The following is an 11349-nucleotide window of genomic DNA, read 5'->3' as shown; positions in this document are numbered from 1 at the left end:
TTTGAGCATGTAAAATGTTTCTCTATTTTCCCATAAAATCACCCAACCCACATAGTTATTTTAATCTGCCCTGTACATTTAACTTTCATCATAATATTTGAATACTACTTTACATGAGATTATATAGGGGTGAGCGAAATACACAAGCTGACTTCAATGATATCTGTGACCCTTTTAGTCTCCTTACGCAAATGGCGGCGGGTAATTTTTGTTTGCAGAATATTCACATAGAGGGATGTATACTCCTGTGACTATGTGTTGGAACGAGGTTTTGTACTATCATGTTGTTACGTGTTTCTTGTGTGTCTAGCAATGAGGCTGTGCTCCAGGATGGGCACTACCACAGCAGAAATAGTTTATTAATTAATATTATATGAGTTCTGGTGGCCATTTTAGCAGCTCTTTGGGAAACATGTTTAAAAACATCAATACCATGTTCTCCAGCCACTTAGACTTCTCCACTGGGGTGGTCTTGGCAGGTTTCCTCAAAGTAGTGGGCTTATGGCCTGTTGAGCTGTGTGGGATAGTTCACCCATCTTAGCCTACATCTACACTTGGAGCTAGGGGTGTGATTCCCTGCACATGTAGACATAAACACAGTAGCTTTTGTTAAGGAAGCATGCTAAACGCACTAGTGTCGAGGTGGTCCAATGGGCAGTGGCAAACAGCCTAATGGGCTAGCTGCCCAGAGCGCAAACCGGCTTGGACCCCCTAGGTTCCTACTCGGGGCATCTAACCCATGCTGCTGCTCACCACTGCTCATGCTACCACAGCTACATAACTACTTTTAGTGTGCTACTTTGATGGCAGCTGTGAGTATGTCTACACTAGCTGGGAGTCACACTCCTAGCTCCACCTGGAGATGTAACCTTAGAACTATTGTTTCAGTCTGTAGCCTCCGGCAGTCATCCTTGTATCATTAACCCTTTGAGTCACGCTTTCCAACTTTACTTCATATGTTCTAGAAACACTTTGTTTTTTAAATGAAAGTTAGTCACAGGCCTATAGTTCCTGAGTCTTTATCCAACCCTGCTTTGATTAGTTTGCTTAGCTGTGCATGAGATTATGGAAAAACAGAAACTTTCTCACATTTAACAGTAAATACATGACAACAAAAAGACCTGTCACAATCATACTAAGGAGAAATAAGAATCTGAAGCTCCCCCATTCCTATAGGGGAGAAGCAAAGTACAGTCACAGCCATCCAGTGGTCAGCCAGAAACCTTTTGATTCAGAGTTCAATTATTTCCTTTTGGGGAGAGAAAGCAACTGACACAGACGAAAAAGTCTTTACAATAGTGCCAATTATTTAGAGCAGGTACATTCCTCAAGAGTTATTTGGTAGCAAAAGCTATGTGTACAGTAGATTCCAAATAAAAAACAAAATGTTTTCAGTATATTACTGAGAATAGATAAACTGTCATACATGTGTTTCTACCTAAAAATTTTAAGAGGCTCTGAGTTCTTGCCAAGGAAAAATAGAATGGCACAAACATAAATAAATCTATGACAAGAGATGTTAATTAATTCAGGATGTTAGAAATAACTCAGGGAGCATATCAAACATTGACAATGGAATTACTTTTAGAGAAAAACTCTAGGAATCCGATACTCCTACTTAAAACAGTTTTACGTCAGTGGGAATTCATTGACTTCATTGAAGTTACTCCTTATTTACACCAGTGTACATGAGATAAGAATTAGGTCCTATGGGACCAAATGGCTTCAGGACAGAGTGTCATTAATTTCTCAGTGGCTGTTTCAAATTCAAATTAGGCTGGTGGAGACCAAAATTAACATCATCCCGTAGTTCAGTCGTCTTTGTTAAATGAATCTTGTGATCTTGTCCCAGTGGACAAGTGTCCTCAAAAAACACAACCACATACCGCCACAACCACAATTGGCACTGTTGGTGACAGTCACTGCAAAAAAATCAAGCAGAGTGGGTAAGGGCTGAATGGGCATGGAGACCAAGCAATTTCCTGTACCTTGTAAATAGTCTCTCAATGTCAGGATCGTTAATGAGGCAGCAGTTGGGGATAATACACTGGTGCTGCTAGATTACATCAGTTCTGTACATAGAAAACATCAGTCTCTTGGTCTGTCAGCTGGCACCTTTCATGAACACCAAAGAGACAGGCCAATCCTTGCTTACAGACAGCCCCCCAACCTGAAGCAAATACTCACCAGTAACCTCACACCACACAGCAGAACCACTAACCCAGGAACCTATCCTTGCAAAAAAGCCCGTTGCCAACTGTGTCCACATATCTATTCAGGGAACACCATCATAGGCCTAAACACATCAGCCACACTATCAGAGGCTCTTTCACCTGCTCCTCAACCAATTGATATATGCCATCATGTGCCAGCAATGCCCCTCTGCCACGTACATTGGTCAAACTGGACAGTCTCTATGTAAAAGAATAAATGGACACAAATCAGACATCAAATATTATAACATTCAAAAACCAGTTGGAGAACACTTCAATTTCTTTGGTCACTCGATTACAGACCTAAAAGTGGCAATTCTTCAACAAAAAAACTTGAAAAACAGACTCCACTGAGAGACTGCTGAATTGGAATTAATTTGCAGACTGGATACAATTAACTTAGGCTTGAATAAAGACTGGGAGTGGACGTGTAATTAAACAAAGTAAAACTATTTCCCCATGTTTATTCCCCCCCTACTGTTCTTGTCAACTGCTGGAAATGGCCTACCTTGATTATCGCTACAAAAGGTTCCCCCTACCCCCCGCTCTCCTTCTGGTAATAGTTCACCTTTCCTGATCACTCTTGTTACAGTGTGTATGGTAACACCCATTGTTTCATGTTCTCTGTGTATATAAAATCTCCCCACTGTATTTTCCATTGTATGCATCCGATGAAGTGAGCTGTAGCTCACGAAAGGTTATGCTCAACTCAATTGGTTAGTCTCTAAGGTGCCACAAATACTCCTTTTCTTTTTGCGGATACAGACTAACACGGCTGCTACTCTGAAACCTGAATTCATACAAACACTTTTTTATTTAAACTGAAAAGTAGATAAGTGTGATTTTTATAAGTTAACAGGAACAGGTATATGATATGTGCCTCATGTGTGAGTGCAGTGGGCGGGCTGACCACAGACTAATATGTAGAAAAAAAATTTCAGAATTAGGTGGAGAGTAATGGTGGCATTGGAGAATGAATGGATAATGTAGATGAGCAATGGTGCTTGCCTGCAGAAGATGAGAGACATGTCATTAGGAGAAAATTGGTAATTTAGTTTATGAATTCTGATGAGATTGTGATCTCTAGGTATCTTTACCAAGCTGCAAACTTCATTCTGAATGTGCAGCATTTGCCTTCTCTGCGGTGGATTTTGCATCCATGTTGGCCTCAGATTTCATAGGCTTGTGGCAAAAGTATAACAAAACAGGGTCATTGCCTTAAAATGCTTGACCTTTGAAATGTAAGTGCTCCAGACAACAGGCTAGTTCCTTACCAGGAGAACTGGGGATTTAGCAAGGGACAGATCATTTTGGCAAAAAAGTCACCTGGTGGGGTTTTCTGCTCATGTGGGAAAGCTGGCAAGGATGTTACCTGACACTGTCAGGCTGACAAAGTGGGAAGGAGTGAGCTGATCTTTCTCAGGGCTTTGGAAATTTTGTGTCTAAATGAAAAGGAGAGAGCAGGGCCAGAGAAGCTATTGAGCAAGTTACAGCCTGCGTGAGGCAAGGGACATCATGCCTGCCTGTCTTCCTGGCAACAGATGACACCCATGGATTCCCAAAGGAAGGGTGAGCTAGTGAAGAAACTGAGGGAGGGTAATGTATTTAAGGTTTATTGTTCTGTGTGTTCTATATTCTTTAGTGCTTTACATGATTAAGTAAAGAACAATTGTATGAGACTCTAGCAAAACATCACTGTACGTTGAATGCTTTACCAATACAACTTTGCCCCCTGAGTGAATTAAAGTGTAAGCCAGAAGCTTCACATCACTGGGGTGAAGTTCTGGGAGAGCATGTGTGTAAGTATGGGGAAATCTGAAAGGTCACCATTGTGCTCAGATGGGGACGGCAGTGGACAGCAAGTTCTATCTCTCAGAAGGGAGTGTTACATTGAAGATGAATTTTCACACCCCCCCCCAAAAAAAATGGGGGCAGTGGCTGGGCTCTGTTCAGGCTCTGGAGGCTTAAAACACCTGGAGATCTAGAGACAGAGAGGCTTGGGTTCCTCTCTCAGCAGTTTTGTCAGTGGCCAGCAAGCAGATGCCCAAATGGATCTGTGACAGAGGACTACAAGAAATTGAAAATGCACACAGAATAGAAGGTGCAACAGGGAGGGGCAAAAAGGAGGAGAAGTTTTCCTTAGGGTTTGCAGCAGGCGGTAGAGTGGGTAGCAGCTGAGAAGATGAGCCAGGCAGATGTGAAATGGGATGAAGAAGGTCTAAGAGGGACAAAAGGAGAATGGGCCTTGGAGGCATATGGTAAAGAGTTAAGGGAATAGAAAAGGGGCTCCCGAGACAAGGAAGAGTTGAATCTAAGCTCTCTGGGTGGGTCTCAAATGGAGAAAAAAAACAATGGTAAAGAATATTGCTAAGGGATCTAACCCTAAGATTTTTCTTTATGTTTATTTTCCACACCACAGATTTGTACTTACTGATTTAGGTAGAAGGATGTACTATTGCTATTAGTGTAATTACCCTTTGTGGGGGGAAAAGCAGTGGTTTTCAAGAAGTTCTGAACATCTTCATATTTGATTAAACAAACTAGGACAGAAACAGAACCCCACATTTATCTGAGTTCATCCATTCCTAGCTTGCACCTCTGTTTGCTGTGGATTTTTGACCTCTGTCCTTTTTGCAGGTGATGCTATTAAGATTCCAGAATGTACAGGAGGGCATTGTGATTCTCTGCAGGCACTGAATGTCTGTCCATTGATCTATGTGTCATTTCACAATGTACTCATGCACAGCAATGTTACACACCAGCAGACCTAAAAATATTCAAATGTAATTAAAAAAGAGAAATGCTATAAACGCTTTATTAAGGGTCAGCGATGTCTCTGTTGCCTAAAGAAGTGTTTACTGTATTCAGAATGTTGATTTAAAAACAAGCGTATTCTGTCAGAGGCTGAGCAGACGGTCATTGTTTATATAAAGAATTAAAGGGTGATGGGGGGGAGAAAACATGGCATCTGACTAAACATTGAAAAATGGTGTAGATAGAAGAAAGGGGGGGAAAAGGCAGACACTTGAGAAATTTTTCAAGCATGATTCTTTGTCTTCTTGAACTCTGATTTAAAGGTTGCCTAGCAACAGTGGCAGTAACAGCTGGGACACCCTTGATCTTGTTGTGTAAACTATTAAAAATAGGTGATGGAAAGTGGCACCATGGAAACAATGACAATTCTGAAGCAGGTGTCTGTAATGCTTCTTTTCAGTTTAATGTCAGAGGTGTAAATTACAAAATGCCTTTCTCACTCTAATCTGGAATTTTAGGAAGGAGGAATCTTTATTTCTCTCAGATTAAATAAAGTTGAAAATAACATGATCCCATTTTGTTGCATTGACTTATGATTTACTGTTTTATATTGAAGATCTTCATTTCAAGACTCATTTTGTATTGGTGTATTATTACATCATTGCTGTAGCAAAGGGTCTAATTGATATTTTCATTATTAAACTCAATAGTTATTGGCTCAAACTTTGAATTCAGATGGTTAGTCCAGCTTAAACCTCCCCAAAATTATTACCACTAGACTGGAAACATGAAGGTACTTCCCTTTGTAATAACTATATTTTGGGGTGAGTAAACACAGGAACTGAAGGCTGAGGTACTCATACCAAAAAAACTCAGAGACCAAGGGCCAAAATTTTCTCCAGTGACTAGTGATTTGGGTGCCAGAGATTTGGGGATGAGAGTAGGGACAATGAAATGGCTAAGTATTTCCCTTGGAAATCAGGCCCTTTTAAAGTATCTCAAATTGGCTACCTAAAAATGGAGGCATCTAAAATTATTAGTCTCTTTTGAAAATACTGGTCAAGAAGTTTTATTTGACAAGGATATTATGACTACTGACTTAAATGGAAGCACCCTTGAGTTATTATTAAGTTCACATTTTATTTAAGCTTTTAACATTATAAATAAAAAGAAGGAAATGTTACAAAAATTTGGCCCATAAAACTGCTGAATGCTGTAGAGAAAGTTTTGAATATTGCATCAACTTACTGAAAAATAACCATTGTAGAGTCAAATTTTCAAAGGGCCTCAGTCCCACTGAAAGTGAATGACACCTAAGCCATTTAGGCATTTTTGAAAATTCTACTCATTGTTATTATAAGGGATATCTGCATTCTCATTGGCTAATAATATCTATCAGCCATTTAGTGTACTGGGATTTGCACACAATAGCATTAAAAATAGTATGCAAGACAGATATCTGGGACAAGAGTGTAAGGAATTGCATAACTGGTAAAACAAAACTGAGGCTATATTACTTACCAGTATTCCCGCAATCTGGTTACTGAGACAATTCCATTTCAGTATTATAATAAATCTCAAGAATATAGCTCAATTGTTTAGTATTACAGATCAAGTTGATATCTACATCCTCCTTTGAGTATTTATTTCTATCACAGTCAGTAGGATGCCACTAAGGCAGCAGCCCAGATCAATCCATCTTTGAAAGGTAAACACTTTAGGATAGTATTGGGACTTGTAGCCCTTATATGATTGTCTGATAGTACAATGCACTATGTTCCCACTCCCACAGAATTCAACTTAAATTCTTGGTTCAGTCTTATAGCAATATAGTTCCAGGAAAAAAGGACCAGTATAGTGAATGAAGCTAACTTTGGCAAACATTTTATGAGGAAAATACATGTGATCACTCTTGTCCAGCCTATATAGAAACAGGCAGCTCTAGATATATGGTTTCAATGAAACTGGAATCATGACAGGTGAAATGGCTTTTCAGTATTCCATGCATAAATTATTCAGTGCCTGCCTAGCAACAACTTAGTAACTAATTCACATAGGAGACTACTAAAACAGAAATTTCATTAGGATACTCAGGCAATGGGCTTTATTTCAAGCAGTGGTAGAGCTAAGGGTGCGGCTGACTAGAGATCAGGCCAACAGGGAATGATCTCTTGGGGCCTGTTGTGTTCTTCACCCAGAGTCAGATTGTGAACCCCTAACTCAATGAATAGCAGCTTACGTCAAAAATAGTCTCATTGAAGACAACAGGACTCCTCATTGAGGTGCCATTCAAAGCAATAGCTCTTATGTATTGACAAAGTCCTAGAGCTGGGCAGGAAATGGTTTTCATCATCCCTCAAACACTTTTGAGATTTCAGAAATGTTTCCTGTTCCACTTTGGGACAAAACCAAGACCTTTTGAAACTTTTGACAAACATTTACAATGAGAAAGAGAGTGAGTGTCACCTGGGATGTGGGAAATCTGGGTTCAAGTCCCAGCTGGACTCGGTTTGAATCAGGGACTTCATCCAAATGTCCTACCTCTGAGTGCGTTACCTAACCTCCACGGTATTGGCTATTCTGGGGGTCTCTCTCTGGACCTGAGAAACCTTTCCTACCTAAATCTTTGTTGAAGCTGGTACATTCCTGCAAAAAAAGTTTTGGTTTAATAAATCAGCCTTTTCTGACAAACCTCCAACCTCCCCCCCCCGCCCCAACCTCCCTTGGCAAAAAAAGTTTGTTTGAAACGTTTTCGGCCAGCTGTACAAAATACTTCAAGAATGACAGCAAATTTAGGAAAGAGATGTAAATTTCTGCAATTTTGTTTTGGAGATTAAAACATATAGCTGTTGATATGAGTCATTAGGTTCTTATTTCCTCATCATCAAAACAATTCATGCCTTATGGGAAAGAAAACTATGTCAGGCTCAGACCTTATAGGTTTCACAGCAGGGAGGACTTATAGGAGCCCACAACTTTTGCCCCTGCTCCCTTGCACCCTACATTCCTACCATACCATTTTGGAGTTTTTTGGTTTTCTTTGCACACAAATATATAGTTAGTAACAGAGGCAACTGCAAGAGGACATTACAATCAAATGAACTCCATCTCTCAAGAGGACTATTGGTTGGAAGAAAGTTGTGAAACAACACTAGCATACCAAAAAGTGTCAGACACCCCAGCAAGTATATTTCATCTGAATATACTAAATATACCTGACATCTTCTTATCCTTGGCTATAACGCTCCAACTAGTACAGAATGCTGCAGCACATCTCCTCAGTAACACAAGCTAGCATGACCACCTCAGACCTGTGTTCTGTTCTCTACACTGGTTCCCTATGGAATTCTGATTCAAATTCAAGATTTTGATCCTTATCTTCAAGGCGCTTCATGGCCTGATCTCAGAGTATCTAAAAGACCATCTGAAACTCTGGGCTAAAGACCATGGTTAACAATTATGGTACCCTGGCACAATCAAACTTTTTTCAATAAGGGTAAAGTTCATCTGTGCAGGAGAGAGAACTTTTTTGGGGACTGGTCCAAGACTGTAAAATGAACTCCCCCAGGAATTAAGGACCATCACAAACCTTCAGCAGCAAGTGTAAGGTGAATTTCTTTGACCTTGCCTGCTCTAGCATAAATATATTCATAAGAATATAAGACCGGCCATACTGCGTCAGACCAAAGGTCCATCTAGCCCAGTATCCTGTCTTTCGACAGGGGCCAATACCAGATGCCCCACAGGGAAAGAACAGAACAGATAATCATCAATTGACCCATCCCTTGTCATCCATTCCCAGCTTCTGGCAAACAGAGGCTATGGACACCACTCCTGCCCGTCCTGGGTAATAGCCATTGATGGAGCTATCCTCTATAAATTTATCTAGTTCTTTTTTTAACCCTGTTATAGTCTTGGCCTTCACAACATCCTCTGGCAAAGAGTTCCACAGATTGACTGTGTTATGTGAAGAAATACTTCCTTTTGTTTGTTTTAAACCTACTACCTATTAATTTCATTTGTTGACCCCCTAGCTCTTGTGTTAAGAGAAGAAGTAAATGACACTTTCTTATTTACTTTCTCCACACAAGTCATGCTTTTATAGACTGCAGTCATATACCTCCTTAGTCATGACTTTTCCAAGCTGAAAAGTCCCAGTCTTATTAATCTCCCCTGGTACGAAAGCCACTCCATACCCCTAATCTTTTTTGTTGCTTTTTTCTGAACCTTTTCTAATTCCAATATATCTTTTTTGAGATATGGAGACCACATTTGCATGCAGTATTCAATGTGTGGGCATACCATGGATTTATATAGAGGCAATATAATATTTTCTGTCTTATTATCTATCCCTTTCTTCATGATTCCCAACATTGTGTTTGCTTTTTTGACTGCTGCTGCACATTGAGTGGATGTTTTCAGAGAACTATCCCCAATGACTCCAAGATCTCTTTCTTGAGTGGTAACAGCTAATTTAGACCCCATCATTTTATATGTATAGTTGGGATTATGTTTTCCAAAGTGCATTACTTTGCATTTATCAACATTGAATTTCATCTGCCATTTTGTTGTCCAGTCACCCAGTTTTAGTAGCTCTTCACGGTCTGCCTGGGACTTAACTATCTTGAGTAGTTTTGTATCATCTGCAAACTTTGCCACCTCACTGTTTGCCCCTTTTTCCAGATCATTTATGAATATGTTGAATAGGACTAGTCCCAGTACGGACCCCTGGGGGACACCACTATTTACCTCTCTCCATTCTGAAAACTGACCATTTATTCCTACCCTTTGTTTCCAATCTTTTAATCAGTTCCCAATCCATGAGAGGACATTCCCTCTTATCCCATGACAGCTTACTTTGCTTAAGAGCCTTTGGTGATGGACCTTGTCAAAGGTTTTCTGAAAATCTAAGTACACTATATCCACTGTATATCCCTTGTCCACATGCTTGCTGACCCCCTCAAAGAATTCTAATAGATTGGTGAGGCACGATTTCCTTTTCAAAAACTATGTTGACTCTTCCCCAACAAATTATGTCCATCTATGTGTCTGACAATTTTGTTCTTTACTATAGTTTCAACCAGTTTGCCCAGTACTGAAGTCAGGCTTACCGGCCTGTAATTGCTAGGATCACCTCTGGAGCCCTTTTTAAAAATTGGTGTCACATTAGCTATCCTCCAGTCATTTGGTACAGAAGCTGATTTAAATCATAGGTTACAGCAGTGGTGGGCAACCTGTGGCCCGCGGGTTACACATGGCCCATCAGAGTAATCCACTGGCAGGCCATCAGACAGTTTGTTGACATTTTCACAGCCACCCATAGCTCCCAGTGGCCACAGTTCACCATTCTTGGCCAATGGGAGCTGCGGGAAGCGGCGGCCAGCACGTCTCTGTAGCCCACACCGCTTTCTGCAGCTCCGATTGGCTGGGAACAGTGAACCGCAGCCACTGGGAGTTGTGGGTGCCATGCAAATGTAAACAAACTGGCTGGCGGTCCATCAGGAGATTACCCGCAGGCCTGGTTACAGACTACAGTTAGTAGTTCTGCAATTTCACTTTTGAGTTCCTTCAGAACTCTTGGGTGAATACCATCCGCTCCTGGTGACTTATTACTGTTTAGTTTATCAATTTTTTCCAAAACTTTCTCTAATGACACCTCAATCTGGGACAGTTACTCAGATTTGTCACCTAAAAAGAATAGTTCAGGTTTGGGAATCTCCCTTACATCCTCAGCCATGAAGACTGATGCAAAGAATTCATTTAGTTTCTCCACCATGGTTTTATCGTCCTTGAGTGCTCCTTCAGCATCTCTATTGCCCAGTGGCACCACTGGTTTTTTAGCAGGCTTCCTGCTTCTGATGTATATACAGATTTTTTTGCTATTACTTTTTGAGTCTTTGGCTAACTGTTCTTCAAATTCTTTTTTGTCTTTCCTAATTATATTTTTACACTTCATTTGCCAGAGATTATGTTTCTTTCTATTTTCCTCACTAGGATTTAACTTCCACTTTCTAAAGGATGCCTTTTTGCCTCTGACTACTTCTTTTACTTTGTTGTTTAGCCATGGTGACACTTTTTTAGTTCTCTTACTGTGTTTTTTTTTAAATTTGGGGTATACATTTAAGTTGCGCCTCTATTATAGTGTCTTTAAAAAGTGTCCATGCAGCTTGCAGGGATTTCACTTTTGGCGCTGTACCTTTTAATAATTAAATTCTACAGTGTATATTCCTACATATATGTATGTGTGTGTACATATATAAAACCCTACCAAACCAAGGCACTCCACTGCACCTGTTTCTCCTCCCAGGGAGGAGATGGGAAAACAACATATGACAAAGACAACACTCCTGGGAGGCACTCAGATACGATAAGCATGATATAA

General features: G+C 40.3%; 1 long non-coding RNA gene across 1 annotated transcript in view; it reads left to right on the top strand.

Moving 5' to 3' along the window:
• The first annotated feature begins 3710 nt into the window (after positions 1 to 3710).
• Positions 3711 to 11349, top strand: part of LOC140908266 (uncharacterized) — a 53326-nt gene continuing 45687 nt past the window's right edge. The window contains exon 1 of the long non-coding RNA XR_012157817.1: positions 3711 to 3782. This is a non-coding gene — a long non-coding RNA (uncharacterized lncRNA). The remainder of the gene's footprint in view (positions 3783 to 11349) is intronic.

The sequence above is a fragment of the Lepidochelys kempii genome, chromosome 3 (genome assembly GCF_965140265.1).
Source record: "Lepidochelys kempii isolate rLepKem1 chromosome 3, rLepKem1.hap2, whole genome shotgun sequence".
Taxonomy (NCBI): Eukaryota; Metazoa; Chordata; order Testudines; family Cheloniidae; genus Lepidochelys; species Lepidochelys kempii.
The sequence above is the reverse complement of the archived record's forward strand: the minus strand, read 5'-3'. Positions and strand labels throughout refer to the sequence as shown.